This window comes from Pongo abelii, chromosome 9 (assembly GCF_028885655.2).
Source record: "Pongo abelii isolate AG06213 chromosome 9, NHGRI_mPonAbe1-v2.0_pri, whole genome shotgun sequence".
Classification (NCBI taxonomy): Eukaryota; Metazoa; Chordata; class Mammalia; order Primates; family Hominidae; genus Pongo; species Pongo abelii.
Genome location: NC_071994.2, coordinates 104,190,156 through 104,199,361, shown reverse-complemented (window position 1 = coordinate 104,199,361; position 9,206 = coordinate 104,190,156). Strand labels below are relative to the sequence as shown.

The window sequence follows — 9,206 nt, the reverse complement described above, 5'->3', positions numbered from 1 at the left end:
CCTGTCTCTGAGGGAATTCTATACATTCTCCATACCTTGGCTTTTAATAAAATTCTACCTTCAGACCAGTAAGCTTTTCACTACATAAGCAAAGAGAAGTTTTTCTACTTAGAAATTTTCTCAATGAAAAAAGCCTAATTTTTAATACTATTGTCTTTCTAGAGACATAAGAAAGTCAGCTTTGAGACTCAAAGCTAAGCAATAATTTCTTTGTTCTAGACCAGTATTTTCAAACTTCAGTGTACGTCAGAATCACCTGGAAGGTTTGTTAAAACAGAGATTGCTGGGCCCCACCAGCAGAGTTTTCTATTCAGTAGGTGAGGGGTGGGGCTTTAGAATTTGCATTTCTAACAAATTCCCAGGAAAATGACACTTTAAAATTACCTGTTATTACTTGATATGAATTTACAAGAAGATTCGGGGACTATAGGAGGCCATTTACATAAATATTTCTAGCCCAGTAGGCATTACTATTATCTCTACTTTCTCAAGGACATACAATCAGTCTTGTAGAGATTACATGACTTCCAAGATGGTACAGTTTATAAGTGTCAGGGCCAGGATTTGAATCCAGCTTGCGCTCCAAGGATGTACTTCATTACACTGACTAAGGATCCAAGCAACATATGAAGGTGATGGTAATTTTAAACTGTATCTAATGGACTACTCTAATAGTGCTTGCACACACACACATACACATGCACATGCATGTACACAAATTATCCTGGCACCTAAGAGGGTCAATGTTGGAGCCAAGAGTACCCACTTAGGGGAATAAACTTACTGAAGCACGATTTTCCCTGATCCATTCCCAGGAGGGAACTGGAGTATACAGGTGCTCGAACTAGCCAGCTGCTTCAGTGCCGGCAGAGGTGAACTCTACTTACTGGGACCCGCTACACTCCACCCCTCGCCAGAGGGAGCACACAGGTGAGCCAGTGCAGAAGCCAGGGCAAGTGCTTTTGGGCTCTGGAAGCTTTACTTTAAACTCTATTATTAAAATTAATTTCATTTTATAATTTACATTTTCAAAATGAGCTAAAAAATGTGCAACTAATATCTGAACTCATGGTGATATACAACTTTGGCATGCAATTTGTTTTACTTCACACAGCAGGAAAAGATTTCTCTCTGAGTGTCCCAAGACACATGCAGTCCCAGAACCTGGAAGATGTTATGGACTGTGAATTTGCATTCTGGGTGGGTCCCTGGTTAGAGTCAATTGGGACCCTATTTTAGGACTATTACCTTACAGTGTTTCTTCTTGTGTCCCCTACTGTCATAATATGGCTGAGACAAATACAAAGCAGTGGTTTCCCCTTTTTACTCCTATTTTTTTGAAGGTTGGTAAATTGTAAGTTGATTTTCACATTGAGTAAGAGCTAGCAATGCTTACTGAATGTCCCTTATATTAAAGATTAAGTTTCGTTTTGCAGAAGCCAAAGCCTAGTTTTTAAAACTGACAGTGGTGTTTTAGAGATGAGAAAGCTGTGTTAAAGATAGCTCTGTAGGTTATTGGCTTATTAGACATATATATGTCCTGTAATTATAAAACCAAATTCATAATGCATCTTTCTGATACAACAATGGAGCATAGATATCAATATGAAGTTTGGAGTCTGACCAGGAAAATTTATCTTTAGAAGTGGCAGGATTATTTCGTCATGGTTATCTATGGTGCTACCTAATCACAACCAAAGCTCTTCAATCCAGAAATTTCTTGAATTCTCATTCAATACATATGATAGTATAAGGCCAATCAATATGTTACAATTTGATGTTATAGCAAGACTCTACAGCTCTTTGAATTTGTAATTGTTAATTCTTCTATGTACTAGAAATTAGAAATGTTGCACTTAAGCAGGATTACAACTCTATAAAGACAAACATTTTGAAAAGGAAAATAAAGTTTTATTACTCTAATATATATACTACAAGAAAGACACAGGATGACAACTTTTCCAGAGAAAAAGAATGAAAACAGCATTTCCAATGAAATAGACCGACTTCTAATCCCAGTTTCCTCACTTGGTATCTATAAGACCTTGGTTATTGTCTCTGATGCTCTCATCTGTAAAATGGATTAATAAATAAGACTGTTAGGGGACTGTTCAAAGAATCAGAAATTACTCAGAAGTTTCTTAGAAGCAATGTGTGATTTAGAGAATTACAGCTATTTACATGAGATAAAATAAAGCTTTAGTTGAATTTGCATTTTGAAACAAAATTTAATCGGTAAGCATACTGTCTCTGGACATATATGTATGTATACAAATAATTATAGACTGTTTGGATTGCATGTGATTTATATGTCATCCAGCTCAAACCTCTACTTAAGGCAAAATCTGATATACAACTTTCTTAAAATAAATTCATTCAGCTTTGCTTGAACCTTTCCAATGACCAAACTTCAAAAGGCTGCATTTGTTTTCAAGGCAGGGATATTGGTGAATTAAGAGCATCTGAGACCTAGTGGAGTTTCTATGGTTTCATCATTTTTCTCCTTCTTTGGGTGATGTTGAAGTCACTTTTTATGCATGACTTGCCTAGTTGCCTTCTAGTAGACTTGCTAATCAGTCCTGCTCTGAACTCCCAGAACCAATCACAATAGGGATGCAGGTTGGATATCACAGTTCAAGAAAATTATTAGTTCTCTCTCTTTCTTCAAACTTATTCTTTAAAAAAGAAACATAAAACCAAAAGGGGCACTAGCATTTTGTGAGACCCCTTCATACTTTCGGTACATGTAAAGTTTCATTAACTACAATTTGTCGGTTTGTCTTAATGGGGTCTTTACTTAAATATCTGATCATTGCTAGGAGCAGAGAGTCAGAAGAGTAATTTGAGATTCCTCATTCTCATAGTGCTTGGTATTCCTGATGCAATTCCTATTAATTCTACCTCCTTGAAAACAAAACTATAAAACTCTCCAGGCACAATTTGTAACAGAATGTAGTTAAACCTGCACCATAAACTTATTCTTTATGTCAGTGTAACTTACTCACATTGTCTCCATTTATTTCAGTCTTAAGGCTATTAAAATCTAAATGATGATTCAAATGCTTGTTTTGGTTTACTTCATTATTCAATTATGTTTTTAAAGATGAAGATGGTTATATTATCTCCAAATGAAATTAACACATTAAATAAGGAATACAATATTAAATATGTAAAGTTTTGGCATTACGGCAAGGTCAAATGTGGTATTTTTTAACTCTATTGATTCACATTTATGACCCAAATGAGGTTAATGCTTATGTACAGGGTACAATTAAATCAAGGTTAGACAAGAAGTCTTCTCCAATACAAGATAGAGAACCAACAAATTGCACAGTATTGTTAAAATTTGCATTAGTGTTCATTCTTAATGATACATTATCTACTTTTCCTAAATGTTAACACAGTCTTTACCCCATTATTGAGTCTAATTTTCTAAACTATTTATATTGATAATGTGATACTTGTTTCAGTAATACTTAGCTGTGACTATGTAATGATTCACTTATTAAAACAGAAAAATTTTCTTCTATAGTACGTTAAAATCAAATATGTAAAAAATAATTTTCCTGAGAAAACTTTCAAATTTTCCTCTTATAGGTAGGAAGGCATAATTCTGTTTCAGAATACACTCTCACATTAAAGTTCTCAATTCTTAAATTATTTAAATAAATACAGTTTAATACTGCTACCATTTGCTTTAAAAAAGAATTAAACTGTTTAGAGTTATCACATAGTTCAATTGATTTATATCTTGAGAAGAATATGTATCATACTATTTCTAAGTTAAAATGGAGTGCAAAAATATATCAAATAGGGTAATTTGGAAACTGTGTCATAGTGAACTAAGGGGTTTATGTTGTCTGCTATTTGGTACATTAAGAAACAATGTTTCCGATTGTTTTCCCATAATTTTGAGGCATAACTATAAATATTACACAACTGAACTTAATGTTTTAATGAATAAGAGTAGTTGATTTTCCTGAATCTATATTTTGTGTTACAATGAGATAAGCATACTGAAGTGAGTTAATCTAATTACACATACACTGACCTCATTTGTAAAAAACAGCCATGAAAACATACAACACCCATTGAACAAATTTGTTATTGTTTCCAAATTCTGGTTTTTCTGGACAGATATGTATTAGGAGAACTGCTATGATGCATGGTGCATGCAACTGCTTATCTTAGTCTCAGCTCTCACATGAAAACTATTACACAAATTCTATCATTATCAGAATGACTTTGTATGCCAATTCAAACACCAGCTGAATAATTTTGCTACACATTATTGAAATGGTAAGGAACATTTCCTTCAAGCTATCCCTTTTTAAACTCTCTATACTCTCAGAAAACTCACCTGCCTCTGTACAAATGATTCCCTAATCTGCATAGCCATGTTAATCTCCGTGAGCTCGAGGTCTGTTGCTTGGCTATTGCCACTTTGATGTCTACTGCCAAACCAAATTTGATTTATTAGAAACATAAAATAGCAATTCTATGAAATGCTTGCCTTGCCTCCATTTCCTCCCACTTTCTCTTTCATTTTAGAGTCAATGTAATTCTCCTAATACCAGGTTCAAAAGTAACCACTGCTTTTCTGTATTTTCTAAAATCCACTTAGTCCATAAGCGTAGTCAAAGCTTCCTCTCAAATGTGTCATTTCCTCTCCATTTCCATTGCCACATTCATAAGCAAGGTCTTCACTAACTCCCAAGTAAGCATAAATGTTAAGTTCCATGGGAAATTCCAAATCTTACTTTTAAAAATTAGATCCTATTCGTGTTCAAATTCTCACTTGGTCTAAAAATCTTAATCTTAAACTTTTAAACTGAAGTATATGATGAATGGTCCTTCAAAATCACATTTAGCTCAAATGGAAAAAAGAGTCAAGCAAATAAACACAAATTAACAATTTTTCCAAAGACAATATTAATTGATCTTTCTAACTGTTTTGTTTTTTATTAAAATGTCAAAGATGCCAAACACTGGGGAGAAAAGTAGAATATGGAAGTTAGGTGACAAGGTATTATCAATTTCAATTCTTTCTGGAGTGTATAGTAAGAATGAAAGAAAGGAGGAAGGAAGTTAGCGATAACTGACTTTTTGAAGTGTTTTTATATTTTATACATAATATTAAAACATATGCAACATATGTACCATATAGTATTGCAATGGTCTCATAATTGGCCTTTCTTTCTGTTGTTACTTCCTCCAATCTACTTGAACATGAATTTGTGATGAATCTTCCAAAACAATGGCCCATATACATCATTCTCTTGCTCAGAGTCCTTCATTGCTTCCTCATTGCCTGCAAAATGGAATGCACAAGCCTTGATTTGGAATTTATGACTCTCATAAACCTACCCTTAAGCCACCATTCCAATTTATCTAAGCTCTTTGCTGGGGACCTGTTGCTGATCAAGTTTTGTTTTTGAAAATTACAATTCTCTTGGCCTTATCTTTATCCTGAAACAAGGAACCCCAATGACAGGGCAACTCATTTAAAAATACAAAAGACATAGAAGAATAGACAATGGCTAAACATCTCCTATGCTACCTACATCCCTTGAGGAAACCAGGGAAGTCTGTTGGATTTATTTTCTATGTATGGACATTCTTCCAGATTTATACTACGTAAAAATAATAAACACATATATCTCTGTTGCATCTCCTATATTTACACAAAGGATAGTGCACTATATACCCCTTGCTTTTTCCCTTGGAGATTGTTCCTTGTGGGTACTTAAACAGCTTCCTTATACTTTACTTCTTTTCTGTAATAATTAAAGAGCATGCCATTTTACCACAATTTGTTTCTCTAATTCCAAATTTACACTGGTTCCATTTAGACTGTTTACAATATTTTATAATTACAAATAATAATATGCAATAATATTTTATAATTACAAATAATGCTTCATTGAATAACTTGTCATATTTCATTTTCATATGTGCAACTATACCTATGGGATAAATTACGAGAAGTCGAGTTGCTGGGTCAAAGGGTATGCTGCATTACTAATTTTAAACATATGCCAAATATACAATTTGTACTTTCACCAATAATGTATGAAAGTATGTGCTTTCTTATACCTTTGCCAACATAGTAACTTATCAACTATTTTATCTTGATTAAGCTGGTAAGAAAAAATGATAGCTGGTTACGGTTTCCTCAACACGTTTCTGTGGTTGAGACTGAACATCTTCCTTATGTATAAAAACCATTTATATTTTGTTTTCTGTGAACATAAATATGTCTTTTGGCCATTGTTCTATTAATCTAATTACCTTTTACTGAGTTATGGAAATTCTTAACATATCAGAAAATGTATTTATGATTTAAAAAAATGCCAATATTTACTGAGTTTATCTTTTGACTTTGCTCATAGTGGGTTTTTTTTCTATTTTGAAATTGTTTTCAATTTAATTTAATTTAAAAATCTTTTAAGAATTCTAAGTTTTTGTCATACTTATAAAGGACTTCTTCATTCGAATAATTTTCTGAATTCTCTTAGTTTTTTTATAGTTTAATTTTAACATGAATCTCCCAAGACTGGGAGTACCACTTTTAAAGCTTACTTAGGACCTAATTTCTAGGGCCGGAGTTTTGGAGATGCTTCTACCAACATAATAACATTATATTTGGAACCTGGAAACAAAGTATTTTTCTATCTATTCAACACTCCCTTTAAACACATCCCTATAGACATCTAGGCCCCTACAGAGTGCCTCCTGACCTCTTGTCCCTTCAGTCCTGAGGTACATAATCACTTACTACCCTTTCTTCATTACTGTTGTCTCATGATCTCATCCCTTTCAGCACAGCTCTAACCTGCTGCCAACCTGTTGGTATTTTCTGCAAGCCTAATCACTATGGCCCCTAAAACAAATTCTTTTTTAATATTTGAACATTTTATCCTCTTCATCTTAATTGAATAATTTGTTTTCCTTAAGATTCCTACTTCCTTCCCAACCGAATCATGTCAGGGCCATTCACTCCTAAAGAAATGAAAAGTCTACATGCCCTTCTTCTCCACTAGTACTTCTAGACTCATTCCATAGATAGCTGGTCCAACTACTCTCTTCTTTTGAGTCCACTCCCTTCTGTTGTAAGAATCCTTCCTCATCACCATGTCACCTTCTACTGACATCTCTGGCTCATTCCCACATTTTCTCAAGAACATTAGCACCTAATTCAAATTCAGCCTAATTCAAATCAGCCTCCATTAAAAGTCTTGGTTCTAGAACTAGACTGTGAGGATTAAATCATGGCTTCTCCATTAGTGTCATATACTTCAGTAAGTAACCCAATGTCTTTGTGCTTTAGTTATTTCATTACAAAATGAGATTAGTACTAGTACCTACCTCCTAAACTTCTTAGTGTTGTTATGAAGATTAAATAAGATGTTATATAAAAAGTTCTTAAAATAATGTAGAGGGTACTCAATAATGTAGACGGTACTCAATGGACATTAATTATTATTGTTATTATTTCCACTTTCCCCAAGCCTTCAATGCCTTTTTAATTACCAAATTCGCCATTCTTGTTTCCTCTATAGCACTTGATGAAATTAAGCATTTCTCACCTTCACACATTTCTCCTCTTTTTAATAGCTATTATCTTGGCTTGGGAAGACTGTATTCTTTAAGTTCTCTCCTACTCTTTCACCAGTCCTTCTTTATCTCCTTCACTGTGCTTTCCCCCTTCCCTGTGTCCTAACCATAGATATTCTGTTTCTGCTATTCTCCCTTCCATCTCAGTGTATGTTGAAACTTTTCTGTGTCACGTGAATTTTACTTCATCCTAACTATTATAAAAGAACAAGAAAAATACCACTTTAAAGGATTCTGAATGCAAAGAAAATACTGAGATAGCTTTACTAGTTTATAGTGGCAGGTACCTAGGCCTGACGAGTATTTTTGACATGTAAACAGGCACACCGAGCACCTTTATCAAAATCTAGGCATCTCACTGGGTATATTGCAGGAAACATACATCTTCATAAAGGTTAAAGTAATGGCCATAGGAGTGGTAGTGGTGCTAATGGTATAATATTGATTTTCCTGTGATATCAGGACTCTTATTTTCTGACCTATAGTTCTATTACTCTCCAAATAGGTGAAATACTTTTTAATTGATTTTTATGCCATGCAATCCTAGTTGTGACTGGATTCCTGATGCCTTCCATTTTCTTGGTTAAAGTAACAGACGGTAACCGTAGTAACCATAGTTACACACCTGGCTCTAGATTTGATTCTACAGTTTCTGGATCTCTTTTCTTTCTCTGACATTCGGTAAACAGTTACCCTGACTCTTTGCCTATGTTTGGCCTCTGATGCCTACCTGAGAATATGTATGGGTTCTCTTTTGCCTTTCCCTCCCATCTTCACATTTCATTCTTACTGCTGGTTTCTTCGTTCATTTAACTTGTTATGGAGTGACATGACCAGATATGCGTAATTTTTAAAAATTCAAAATATTTTCCAGATGAATGAGTTAAAAGCATAAAACTAGTTAAATAAAAGCACAATTTAGGAAATACTGAATTGAAAATAAAACACTAAAAGATTTTAGTAAAGAATTCTTTTTGAATGTTGCAAATAGAGAATTGAAACAATAAGTTAAACTGGTCATATTAGATATTAAAAAACATACTTACAGAAGAGTAGCAAATATACAATTTGGATATGTTCTTGGCATTCATACATCAGCTAGTAAGATTAAAAACTATGTTGAGTAATTAGCCACATAGGAGACCTCTGTGTTACTTACACAAATGACACCTAGGTTATCCAAAACCCTGATAAATAACACCAGGGATTTATTTGCAGTGCTAGATTTGTGTTTCATGCTACCTTAAAGAACCTTTCTGCACTGAAACCACATCAACTTCAAAACATGTATCCAACAGTGCTTCTAGGATGGTAAGAGAGGTTGTTAAAAATGTGTTAAGCCTCTTACAGTGCAATATTATTGCTTTAAGGGCATAGTAAACATCAATTCCACCTAAAAAAAACTACTCCTGTGATGACATTGATGTGAATTCAAAAAGCTTTTAAGATTTTGTTAGACTGATTCCATGCTTGAAGGCAAAACTGTCCACTAACCATTATTAGAATAATGCCTAAATAAATTGATCCCTTGTGATTCATCTGTACGATAGTATCATTGTCAAAGAGGTAAAAGTATCAGTTATTCTCAC

At 33.8% G+C, this 9,206-nt stretch overlaps 1 long non-coding RNA gene across 1 annotated transcript in view; it reads right to left on the bottom strand.

The window, feature by feature from the left end:
* Positions 1-5,160: 5,160 nt before the first annotated feature.
* The window catches only part of LOC112135513 (uncharacterized), a 67,200-nt gene continuing 63,154 nt past the window's right edge, over positions 5,161-9,206 (bottom strand). Inside the window, exon 4 of the long non-coding RNA XR_008511334.2 lies at positions 5,161-5,311. This is a non-coding gene — a long non-coding RNA (uncharacterized LOC112135513). The remainder of the gene's footprint in view (positions 5,312-9,206) is intronic.